The sequence below is a fragment of the Balaenoptera ricei genome, chromosome 14 (genome assembly GCF_028023285.1).
Source record: "Balaenoptera ricei isolate mBalRic1 chromosome 14, mBalRic1.hap2, whole genome shotgun sequence".
Classification (NCBI taxonomy): Eukaryota; Metazoa; Chordata; class Mammalia; order Artiodactyla; family Balaenopteridae; genus Balaenoptera; species Balaenoptera ricei.
In genome coordinates, this window is record NC_082652.1 from 17,514,701 (window position 1) to 17,527,391 (window position 12,691).

The window sequence follows — 12,691 nt, forward strand, 5'->3', positions numbered from 1 at the left end:
TGTGGGATCTTCCCGGACCAGGGTTCAAACCCATGTCCCCTGCATTGGCAGGCGGATTCTTAACCACTGAGCCACAAGGGAAGCCCTCAGCCAGGTTTTAATAAGACACAACACGCAGGATCTTGTAGTGGTTACGTAAGCACATGGGCTTTGTAGCCAGACAAACTTGACTTTGTTTTGGGCTCTGCCACTTGCCAGATGGATATCCTTGTACCAATCGTAGCACATTATTAAACCCCAGTTTCCTCATCTGCTAAGTAGGAATAATAATTGCATTTCCTTCAGAGGATCATGGTGAACACTAAACAAGTTAATGCTAAGGAAGTTAGCATGTTGAAAGAGGGTCACATAGCAAAGAACTGTAGGTGTCCTCTGGGAATTGACAGCAGCCCCAGATGACAACCAGGAAGACAATGGGAACCTCAGTCCTACAGCTACAAGGAACTGAATTCTGCCAACAACACTGCAAGCTTGGAAGGGGACCCTGAGCTCTGGGAAGGAGCCTACTTGACACCTTGATTGAAGCATCGTGGGACCCTGAGAAGACCCAGCTAAGCCATGCCTGGACTACTGACTCATGGAAACCGCGAGATATTGATTGCATGTGGTTTTAAGCCACTAAGCTTGAGGAAATTTGTGATGTGGCAATAGATAACTAAGATATTCAGTAACTTGCCCAAGGCTACAGAGCTCCTCAGGGATAGAGCTGGGATTCAGAGCAGGAGAGAACCACAACACGTATTGAAAGATAACCAGCCAGAGGGGTTAAAGCACAAAAGATTTCCTGATTAACCTTCAATTGACTGGAAAATCCAGTTAATCAGAATTTCTAAATCTTGGACCTTATGATTTGTCAGGGATTTTCTGGATTTGAAATCAAGTTTTCCATGACAATTGGGGCAAATACCCATGGATGCCCTGATGACGCTGGATAAATGTAGCCAATGTAGAGTCGGGAGAAGAAAGTTCTATTTCCTTTTATGTAAAGGTCTGATTCAGAGCAACCAAGTGTTAGAAGATAGTAAGGAATGTGAAGGAAGCATAGGGTGATGTGACAGAGGGCAACTGTGGGATCTACGTGGAGAAAACAAGTAGGAGAGGGCAGCAGAGCCGACACATGAATGGAGAGAGGGAGGCAGCAAGGCCAGGACTGGAGGAAGCAGAGCATTCAAGGCACAGGGAAGAGCAGGTGTAAAGGCCCTGGGGTGGGAGCAAACGTGGGCCAGACAGGGAAGAGGAAGGATGCTGTTAGGAGGCTGACACACAGTGTGTGTGGTGAATCACAGAGGAGCCTGGTGTGTCAGGAGGCCAGAGATGAGGTCGGCAGGGGTCAGTTAGGGTAAGAAAAGGAACTTGGACTTCATCCTGCTGGCAGCAGGGAGCCATAAAAAGGAGCAGCAGGATCCAAGTTATATTGTTCAATGTTCTCTCTGATTGCTGTGGGCAGGATGGAAAAGGCAGCTGGAAGAACGGGACTAAGAACAGGTAGGAGACCCTGCAGTAGTCCTAGCACAGGACGTTCTGAGGGATTTCTTGTCTCATCCCACTGGGATCCTTGGTAGATCCTTTAACTCACCAAGCCCTTTCCTGGCTCAGGGTTCCTCACAAGGAGGTCCCTCACCTGCAATCCTCTTTCAGCACCTTTCCCTCGCTACGTCTCCAGCTCTTTTCTTTTTTTTTTTTTTTTTTTTTTTTTTTTTTTTTAATTATTTATTTATTTTTGTTCATTTAGTTTTGGCTGTGTTGGGTCTTCGTTTCTGTGCGAGGGTTTTCTCTAGTTGCGGCGAGCGGGGGCCACTCTTCATCGCGGTGCGCGGGCCTCTCACTATCGCGGCCTCTCCTGTTGCGGAGCACAGGCTCCAGACGCGCAGGCTCAGTAGTTGTGGCTCACGGGCCTAGTTGCTCCGTGGCATGTGGGATCTTCCCAGACCAGGGCTCGAACCCGTGTCCCCTGCATTGGCAGGCAGATTCTCAACCACTGCGCCACCAGGGAAGCCCTCCAGCTCTTTTCTTACATCTTCTTCTCTCATGTCTTTGCATCTGGAATTCTTCTCTGACCCCAAGTCCAGGGGGTTGCTCATGGCATCAAGCTCTCACTGAGCTTGCAAAGTGCAACTTACCCATCGCTTCTCCTTCGGGAGCCTATGAAAGCAAGAATTGCATCATTGCTGCCCTACACAGAAAGCATGCAGAAGGCTCTCAGCAAATCTTTCTGTTTGAGATTTATGCTGCTGACCCTAAATGATTTTTAAACAATTAAGTAGGGTCGGTCTTTCAAACAAATGTGGTTTTAGAGCAGTAACTACGATTGGCCACGTGCCTCACATGTACCAGGAACGGCGTTAAGCTCATGAAATCCACTCACTCATTTAATCATCTTGAGAGCCATGCCAACTAGAAATGTTCACCCCCATCTTTCAGATGGGAAACTGTGGATGAAAATGGCTCCATAACTTGCCCAAGAAAACCTTTTGACTACGTGATGGAGATCACAATTTAAGTCCATGTCCATTTGGATGCAAAGCTCATGCCCTTTTGACCAACGACTCCTAAAGATCGGCACAGTCATTCCTTCCACAAGGGTTTAGCAAGCACCGGCTTCGGAGATGGTGGAGGATATGATGTGTAATTAGCCAGAGTTCCTGCCTTCTAGGGGATGAGCACCTGGAAGGAGAAAAGAGAGATGGAGAGGAGTGTTGATGTAGTGCTTATACCGCAGGGTTCCGTATGACCCAGTCTCAAGAGCTGTTGAGATCAACAGAAGAGAGTCTCATGATCCCAAGAATAATTTCAAAATAACTTACTCCACAGAAGTATTTCTTAAACCTCTTCTTCTATCCCAGCCACACCCCATACCACCTTCTCCGCTCTTAACTGATGCATCTGCTTCCCTTCTCTTGCCTTTTGCATTAAGATTCCATATCACTGAAGCTCCAAACAGCTGACAAAACCCAATGCAGCCCCTTTGACTGTTTGATGGAAGCCATGGACTTTCCCCTGGGGAAATACTCAAACGCATGTGTGTGCATGCAGACACACACACACACACACACACACATACACCACTGGTTTCACTGGTTTGCCAGTCATTTCAGGGGGTCCATAGCCCTCCTGAATCTTACCCCAGTTTCTGAGTGAGAACCCCTGCCATTGGCAATCTGAAAAGCCTTCAGCTCCTTAGCATTTGCCAAAGGAAAAGAGCTTCTCCTCTTAACCATGTGCATGAGAGAACTTCTCTCTCCCCCACCAACCAACCTAACCCCATGCGTGCTGCTTCAGAAGCTTGTCATTCTGCAGTTTCCAGCCTGGAATGGCTTTCTCTTCCAGGGAGCGGGGAGCTGTGGAATTAGGAGAGCAGAGGACAAAGGCCTTAGCAGCACTCTAGATGTTGAAACACCAGCAGAAAGAGCTGGAGCCAACTCTCTCCGTTTACAGTCTGAGTTCAGCTTCTTGATACCCAAGCTGGTTTTAATTTAACCACGTGGCATGGTTCTGGAGACCAGCAGTTCTCAGCCACAGCATGGCATCACCACTGGGTGGCCATAAGTTATCAGGGACGTTGGAAAATAATCTGAGCTATTGGTGAAATACCAAAGTTGGCAGATTATTTGCTTAAAAAATAAGTTTGAGAACATTCACGTTTCTTTCTATAATGATGCTGTTTTCAGTGCTTTACTTCCAGATGTGCTTTCCTGCAGGTGGGGGATGGGTGGGAATAGGCAGTGGGTACCATCTGGGGAATTCGGAACAACCCTGAGATACCCACAACCTTACCCTTCAGGGTTCCTGATTTTTTCATGTTTAAAACATAAACATATGTTTATGCTGACCCCAAGATTTGCTTTGCTAACCCCAAGAGTTTTTATTTTTCTCCTTTCAGAACAGTGCTTCCCAAACCCCAGTTATTTTAATATCACCTTCAAGGTTTTTACCCTAGCTTTGGTTACATATTTTTTTTTTTTTTAAGATTCATTCTAATAGTCATCCCTCTATAGTTTTGGCTCAAGCAGTCATATTCACAAAATCATGAGGTTGAGTGTTTATTATTTCCCCTCAAGACCCACTAAAATAAGCACATAACTTTAAAAATAAAATTCACCATCCATGTTCCATCAAAAATCATTCCCTACACCCCCGAGTGGTACGGTTATCACATTTAAAAAAGTTTTTTAAATACAATTTATTTATTCATTTTTTGGCTGCACCATGCAGCATGTGGGATCTCAGTTCGCCAGCTAAGGATCAAACCCATGCCCCCTGCAGTGGAAGCGCGGAATCTTAACCACTGGACCGCCAGGGAAGTCCCCGGTACCACATTTTTGAGGACACACTGTTCTAATACGTGCCCTCATGAGTTGAAGAAATTAACTTTGATCCACTTATTCATTTGTAAATTCCAGTTCTTCTTTGAAAACCATCCATTAGAAGCTTACTACATGCCAGGCACTGGCCTAGGCAGGTGCACGCTCAGTATTTCATTTAATCCTGGCAACAGAACTCTGAGGTTGCTATTGCTATTCCCATTTTACAGATGGAGAAAACGGCTTAGAGAGGTGTAAGGGTCTTGCCCGAGGTCACACAGCCTGTGATTTCCAGGAGGACAGAACCAGGTGTCTCTCTAAGGGTAGTGACAAACTTCCAACCATGATGGAGGTGCTGGTTGACCTACTCGAGTACTTGGGTACTGGGTTTCTTTTTTTTTTATTTAATTTTTTTAAATTTAAAAAAAATTTAAAATTATTTTTACTTCTTATTTTAATTTTTATTACTTACTTACTTACTTATTTATTTATTTATTTATTTATTTATTTATTTATTTATTGACTGTGCCGTGCGGCATGTGGGATCTTAGTTCCCCAACCAGGGACTGAACCCGTGTCCCCTGCATTGAGACTGCAGAGTCTTAACCACTGGTCTGCTGGGGAAGTCCCTTTATTTTTAAATTTAAAAATTTTTAATTTTTAAATTTATTTTTTATTTTTAAAATTATTTTTAAAATCCAAAAAATTTTTTTAGGGTGCTGGGTTTCTAAGGCAGCCGCAGCTCCTCTAAACAGTCAAACTGCAGTGGGGACATTTGTTTGTGAAATATGTCACTGTGTTCCAGCAGCCTAGATTCTTTCCAAGAGTTTCTCGAAAATCCAGAAGAATAAATATCAGATTCTTTATTGCCCACCACATAATAGGAATATAACTTGTTACCATCAGAGCACCATCCTTTCGGCAGCCTCCGTAAATCTGGCGCTCCATTGACTTCAAATGCATTTAAGCAAAACCCGGCCCACATAGGGGAGCAGTGGATGTAATTGGAATACGGAGCGGAGCTTTTGGATTAATCATATGCTGAATATTAACTGTGTATTATGCTGATTTCCTTGTAAATATATTCAGAAGCCCCAGCGTGTGTACCTGACTCGGGCTTATACAATCAGAATAGCAAATATCCTGAATGTGGGGTTGGAAGCAGTCCCAACTGCAGTGTAAGAGGCCAGGTTTCACTTCTCCTGAGAAAAAGAATATTTCAGCCCTCTCCAGGAGGCCTCAAAACACAATATATGGTTTTCTGACACCAGTGGAAGAAGCAATGTTTGTTTTCAGCTGCCTGGTTCAGAGTGGATTTTGTCAAAGAACAAGACTGTTTTGCAGTGAGTTCTTGGAGAACTCTTCTGGCTCTAGAACTTTTTTGGGAATAAGCCACAATGTGTGATTGTCTTTACTGGGTGGGGTGGGCAGCGGGGGTTGGAAGGTGCAGATGAGGGAATAGGATAGGAAACAGTGTGACCAAAATGGAGGCTTAGAAAGAAAATCCTGAATGACTCCCAGGTCTGCCAAGGACATTGCCAGGTGACCTTGTTTCATGAGATCAGTCACCTTCCTGAATCACACACTTCATTGTTCACAAAGCAAGGCTTAAACCTGCAGAATCTTATCTAGTACTCATGGCAACTCTGAGAGGTTAAGTATTAAGATACCCATTTCACAGATGTAGAAAATGAGACTTGGACAAGTTTTGCTTTGAGGAAATGTGAATAAATAAGTCATGGGAGGAGGACCTGGACTCAGGCACAAAGTTAAGGGGACACCAGAAAAACTCAGCAATCAAGAGCAATGATATTCTAATGCCATATTTTTTAATTACTGCAAAAAATCTATGATGAACAAAGTATCAACATTTTAAATTAAGACAGGATTAATAACAGGGCTTTGCTGAGCCATACTGAAGCCTGGGGAGAAAGGAAATATCAGTAATACTGATTCTGTCTTTATTTATCTTGTTAATGAGTCTTTTCAGCTTCTCGTTAAATTTTGTGCCTGAGGCAGGTGCCTCACTCGCCTCACCTTAGTTCCGGCCCTGCATGGGAGCCAGAATTACCTCCCTTAATCACACATGTGATCACATCAGGCCCCTGATCGAATCCCTCCCGGGGCTTCCTATTACCTACAGGAAAGAGTCCCAGTGCCCAAGCCTGGCTCAGAGAGGCTTCTGGAATTGAGGGGACACACACAACGCGCCCTGAACCAGGCTGTGATTCACATATATTAAATTATTAATCATCTTTGGGCCAAGGGCACCGGCTCCAGACTTAGACTGGATCCTGGATTTGGATCTTGTTCGGTCATTTACTAGCAGTGTGATGTTGGATGATGCACTTAAAGTCCCAGGGTCTTAGTTTTCTCACCTGAAAGACGGGGAAACAGTCATGTTGGTCTCATAGAGTTGCTGAGAAAATTCAGTAATAAAAGAAGAAGGATAAAAAATAACATTTATTGAGCTTCCCCAGCATCTAGAGCACAGTAAGTGCTCAATTAATTCATTCAACAAATAGTTGTCAAGCATCTGCTATGTGCTAGGTACACAGTGCTGGAGCTTTGGGGCTCAATAAATGCTAGTTACTGCTATTACTGTTATTTGACCCTCACAGCAGCCCACGAGGTAGGTACCACGATTTTCATCCTCATTTTACAGGCAAGGAAACTGAGGCTCAGAGGGATTAAGTAACATACCCAAGCTAAACCAATAATTAAATTGAGAAGGTAGGCTAGGACCCCAGCAGGAGGTGTGGTTCCAAAGTCCGCAGTGTTCTTAGTGAGGGCTCCCGGAGCCTTGCCTGAGTGCGTTTGTCTCTCCCTCAGGACCACGAGCTTCTGGTGGGTAGCGCCCCTGGTGTCTTCAGCCTTGTGTCTGCCTCAGGCTTAGCAAGGAGCTTTGCACACAGTAAGTGCTTAACAAAGGGCCAACAAAATAAACCGCATCTGGTCTTGTAGCGTTCTTGAATACGCTTTGTGGTGTGTGCCCTGGTATTTACTCCCATGATGGAGAATGGGTGTGGTTCTTCTCTGAACTCCTAGTTCCCTTCAAGGATAGAGAACCTGGCTCAGGTGGTGGAGGTGAGTCCAGAATGCAGCTCATCTTTCCCCCACCCCACCCCATGCACCTGCTTCTCCTCAAGGTTTCAGTGAACCCAGCACAGTGCACCGACTGCTGATACAAGACACCCAGGCATTCTGTCCCTTTCCTCCTTCCCTGTCCCCTGACAGTCACTCAGCCTCCACATGCTGGAGATCCCACCTCCTAAGTCTTTTTCCCATCAGCCACTTTTCTCCATCCTCCCACCACCCTCGTCCAGGCTGCCAGTGTGTCTTGCTTGGATGCCTGTAGCCACCTCCTACTTCTCTGCCTGCTTCCAACCTTTCCCCCGTCCCATTCCACTCTCTATTGGCCAACCAGAGGCCTCTTTTCAAACCACAGATTTGACCCCAGCCTCTTTCCTCCTTCAAACCCTGCCAAGGCTCAGCTTGCCTGTAGCAGTGGTCTCTGGAGTGGGGCATCTGGAAACTGGGGGCAACGCAGGATGATCCTCCCAGGTGTGGGAAAAAGGTATAAGAACTTCTGTTTCCGTGTATTTTCTATCATATCTGTTTTGAAAGTTATACTTCTGGGCATGTTTTATAATGTACTGTCTTAGTTCAGTTTATAATGTACTGTCTTAGTTCAGGTTCCCTGGAAGTAGAGCCTGAGGCAAGGATTTGGATCCATGTGACTTACTGGGGTGGGGAGCACTCAGGAGAGACCTATGCGAGAGTCAGGGAAGCAGTATGGAGAAGAGGGAAAAAGCTATGCAAGGGTGTAATGTCAGCTGGAGTCTAGCTTCAGCCTGGTCCATACGGGATCTCTGGCAGGTGAATTGCATCACAGGGGGTTGACCTTTTGTGTCCCTCTGTCAGCCACCTGACCCTAGGGTGGTGAGGGGTGTCAACTTCAAAGTGAGACATCTCCCTTTAGCCAAGGGCAGTTGCTCAGATGAGAGGACAGCTCTTTTATGAATGAGTATACCCCCTGGGAAAGGGAATGGTCACCAAGACTGTCGACTATATGTACAGGGGTGTGGGAAGAAAGGATTAGGCTGTCTATTTATATCTGTTTTCCATTCCTTCCTTTTACATTTTATGTATTTTCTCCATGTTTTATAATAGACATCTCCATAATGCACATGATGTATTAGTATAGGATTATGTGTGTAATTTAACAATAAATATATCAATGTGGTGGAGGATTAGGTTAAAACTCATGTCTTTTTGACTCCCTGCGGGATATAGACGAACTTGAATCCACATCTGAATCCCAAGTCCCATGGCTGGAATCCAGTCATGCATAAAAAAGCCAGAGCTGGGATGGGCAGGGATGCAGCTCAAGCAGCTGAAATCTAGACATTAGAGGGGCTCAGCTTTGTTTATTTTGGAATCCAGCATTAGAACACTTTGACCCAGTCTCACTGGTCACCTCATCACTCACTGGGAGTGTGGGAAGGGGATGATTGCACCAAGGGGAGTCCTTGCAGCTGTTTTTAGAGGGTCTGGTAATTCTGACCTCTTCCTATGCCTCAACCCTTAATGGAGCCTCCTGATGCTATGAAATCCACAACCCATCTCGTCCTTGACCAAGAACAGCAGCCAGAGTGGAAAGCCCCATGGGACAGGGGAGCCAATGGTGTGAAGGTCATCCGCTTTCTAACAAAAGGTGTTCTCGCTCTGTGCCTGGCTGGGACCTCTGTGCAAATTACTCCACGCCGAGCTTCTGGGCTGGTACTGGGAGATCTAAATTCAGGTCACACCTGGAATAGATGGCCGTGAAAAAGGAGGGACTCAAAAGTCAGACACAGTTGGGACCCAACCTCACTTTGGCCAAGTACCAAACCTTACTAGCTGTGAGACCTTGGGCAACTTAGGTAATTTCTCTGAAGTTAAGGTCTTTACAACATCTAGGTCAGTTTCCCAAAGCTGAACACAGGACAGTGAGCTGTGAGCAGAGTCCTAACAATAATTGAGCACTTGCTATATGCCCAGAACTATGCGAAATGAGATGTGTATATCTATATGTATATGTACACATATAATGTGTGTACACACACACACACACACACACACATATACACATATATATTCTAATTTTATAATCTCAATAACCCTATTAGCTGGGCATGTTGACCTTATTTTATAGCTGAGGAATCTGGGGCTCATCGAGGCTAAGTGACTGACTCATCACTGCTTGTAGGTGATGGAGCTGGGATTTGAACTGGGACCGCTTATCTCCTCACTATCCCCTTCACTGCCTCACATATCCTCCCTTAGTTATCAGCACCCCAAGTACAGACTCCAAACCCTTCAGAGACAGCAAAGGCCTTGTTTGCAGGCAGCTGGAAATCATAACTAGAAAGCAGAAATCATCTTTATTAAAATTCTGCAAGGTAGCCAGCTGGGTGTAGAAAATGCACACATCCTATGCTTTGAATGTCTTCTTTATCCCGGTTTGTGCCTACCCTAAATTAAAACCCCCTGAAGGTACCGCTGTCTTAATTAACAGTTTGTCTGGTTAACACTGTAAACATTTCTCTTGCTATGGAGCAGGTTGTGCCAATTAAAGGCAGAGACAAGGCTGAGCATGAGGGTAGCACGTACTCACCTGCTGAGAAGGCCAGGCTCCTCTTGCCCACCTGGTCCCCACGTTTCTCCTGGGAGGTCAGGGAGACACAGGGCCCTGGGATGACAGCTGCTCCTACACAGTAAGCAGCTACCAATCTACAGGTTGGAGGTTGGGAGCTTGGGTTTGGAGCCATTGAGACCTGGGCACATGTTCTGGCCCCTCTCTGAGCCTCAGTTGCCTCAGCAGTGCTTAGCTCAAGGGATGATGCAGTACTTACCCCCTGAGCCCAGGTGAGGCTTGAATGAATAGATGTGCACAAAGGTACTCAATACAGTGCTTGGCACTTAAGGATGGATGCTCTTCTCCTCTCCCCCTCCATCTCCTCTAGTGGACATTTTTTACGCCTTTTGGTCACTGAGCATCAGTATAATGTCCTTCCTGGGTGGGGGTATTTTCCCTTGTCCAGAGTCCCACGTCCCCAAGAGAAAAGCCAAAAACTCACTTTGCCATCTCCCTTGTAAGTTTGTGGTCCAGTCTTGGGACCCAATGCTGGAAGATTTGGATTTTTTGGGAGGGGAGGGGTAAACTTTTTATTGAAGAGTAACATATATATAGAAAATCACACAAAGCCTAAGTATGTTGCTTGCTAAATATTTATAAATTGAACATAGTCCTATAACCAGTGCCTAAAATATGAAACAGTGTTCCCAGCTCCCCAGAAGACCCGGCTGAGCCTCCTTCCAGCCACCCCGAGAGTATCTATTATCTTGACTTCTAATGCATAGGCTAGTTTTGCTAGTTTTTGAACTTTATAGAAATGGAATTATATAACGTTATATGAAGATATATATGGAAATTAATAGAATTAATTATATATATATATGGAATATGGAAATATAAATTATATTGTGCATGTAGTTATATATCATTCATCCCCATTGCAGGGTAGTGTTCCAGTGTGTGATGATACCATAGTTAATTTATTAATTCAACTGTTAATGGACATTTGGGGTGTTTCCAGTTTTCAGCTAATACAAGTAGGGCTGCTATGAATATTCTTGTACATATTTATTGGTGAACATATGTATGCATTTCTTTTGAGTAGAACTGCTGAGTCAAAGATGATATGCATAGTTGGCTTTAGCAGGTACTGCGAAATCATTTTATAAAGTGTTTATACCAATTTACACTGCCACCGGTAATATATGAGAGTTTGCAATTGCTCCAACATTTGGTGTCTACACCTTTTACATTTTAGCCTATTCTGGTAAGAGTGAGAAATATTACATGGTGGTTTTAATTTGTATTTCTCTAATATCTGAGTACCTTTTCATATACTTATTGGCCAGTTGGTGACCATCTTTTGTGCACTTCCTGTTCATGTCTTCTGCCCATTTTTCTCTTTGGGTTGTCTGCCTTTTTCTTACTAATTTGTAGTTCTTTTTAATACTTTGGTTAAAAGTCCTTTTTGAATTTGCAAATATCCATTCCCACTTTCCTGGGTGTGTTTTCATTCCCTCCATGGTATCTTTTGATTACTATCAACAGTTGTGGCTGTAGTCCAATTTATCAGTATTCCCCTTCAGGTAGCACTTTTGTGACCTATTTAAGACATTTTTGCCTACCCCAAGGTCATGAAGACGCTCTCCTGTGTTTTTGCCTAAATGTTCTATTGTTTTCCTTTTCACATTTAGCTGTACAATCCATCCGATACTGATTTCTTTGTATGGTGTGAGGTAGGGTTCAAGCTGAATTTTTGTTTTCCAGCATGGATTGACCCAGCACCAGTAATTGAAAACAACATCCTTCTCCCTCTGCTTCCAGGGAATTTTGTTATAAGTCAGGTGACTATGAGTGAGTCGATTTCTGGACCCTATTTTGTTCCATTGGTCTATATGTCTAACCTTTAGAAAACTTTCATATGAAAGAGAGGTTTGTGTAGAAGGAGGTACTCCCAAGGGACCTATTTTTGGTAATGATTGTGCAAGGGGCAGGAAGAAATCCATCCAGCTTCTGGAAGCAGCCGTGGCAGGGTCCTAGAGCCTTGGTAGTATGGATTATAGTGTGCGGGTCCTCAGTGGCACTGGCTGTAGGGTCTCCCCTGGAGCAGTCCAGGGGGATAAAATGGGCATTGACCTTGGTCTTGTAGACTCGAAGCTGAATTCTCTGTTCCTTCCATAAGGCTGGATGCAAAGAATTTGAATCCTCCATGCTCGCCTTCCCCTGAAACCAATTTCAGACCAAGGAGCCCCTGTGTGCTCCTTCCCCAGTAAACTGTGAAATACAAGGTCTCCTTGTAATACTTTTATACACTGCTCGCTTCAGTTTAATATATGAGACACTGCATCATAGTCTGGAGGTTCAAAATTACCTCGAAGTAATCATTTCCTAGAGGGCTGGTAGTAAACATTCTGTCACATAGCTATAGATTGTCGCCTGTCGCCATCAATCAGCTCCCAGGGAGATATTAAGGGGAATGATACAGGAGTGAATTGAGAACAGGTGCACATGGCTGCCAGCTCTCTGCAGAGGGAAACAGGCTTGGTGGCCTATGGCAGGCTGGCTTTGTGGGGCGCGGGCTCTGTCGGCACTACAGCCCAAGGTTGTGGGTCTGGGTAGCCTGTTGGCATAACTCAGCTCCAGGGTCATGGGATCCCTTAACCCTAATCTTGGCCTTCTGACATCTTCCCTACATCCTTCAGACCAAAGCCATCACCTGCGTTTGCACAGTAATAATAGTTGCCATTTATAAGCACCCACTCTGCCCTAC

At 44.8% G+C, this 12,691-nt stretch overlaps 1 long non-coding RNA gene across 1 annotated transcript in view; it reads right to left on the bottom strand.

Moving 5' to 3' along the window:
• Positions 1 to 2,006: 2,006 nt before the first annotated feature.
• The window catches only part of LOC132348257 (uncharacterized), a 93,991-nt gene continuing 83,306 nt past the window's right edge, over positions 2,007 to 12,691 (bottom strand). The window contains exon 6 of the long non-coding RNA XR_009497398.1: positions 2,007 to 2,664. This is a non-coding gene — a long non-coding RNA (uncharacterized LOC132348257). The remainder of the gene's footprint in view (positions 2,665 to 12,691) is intronic.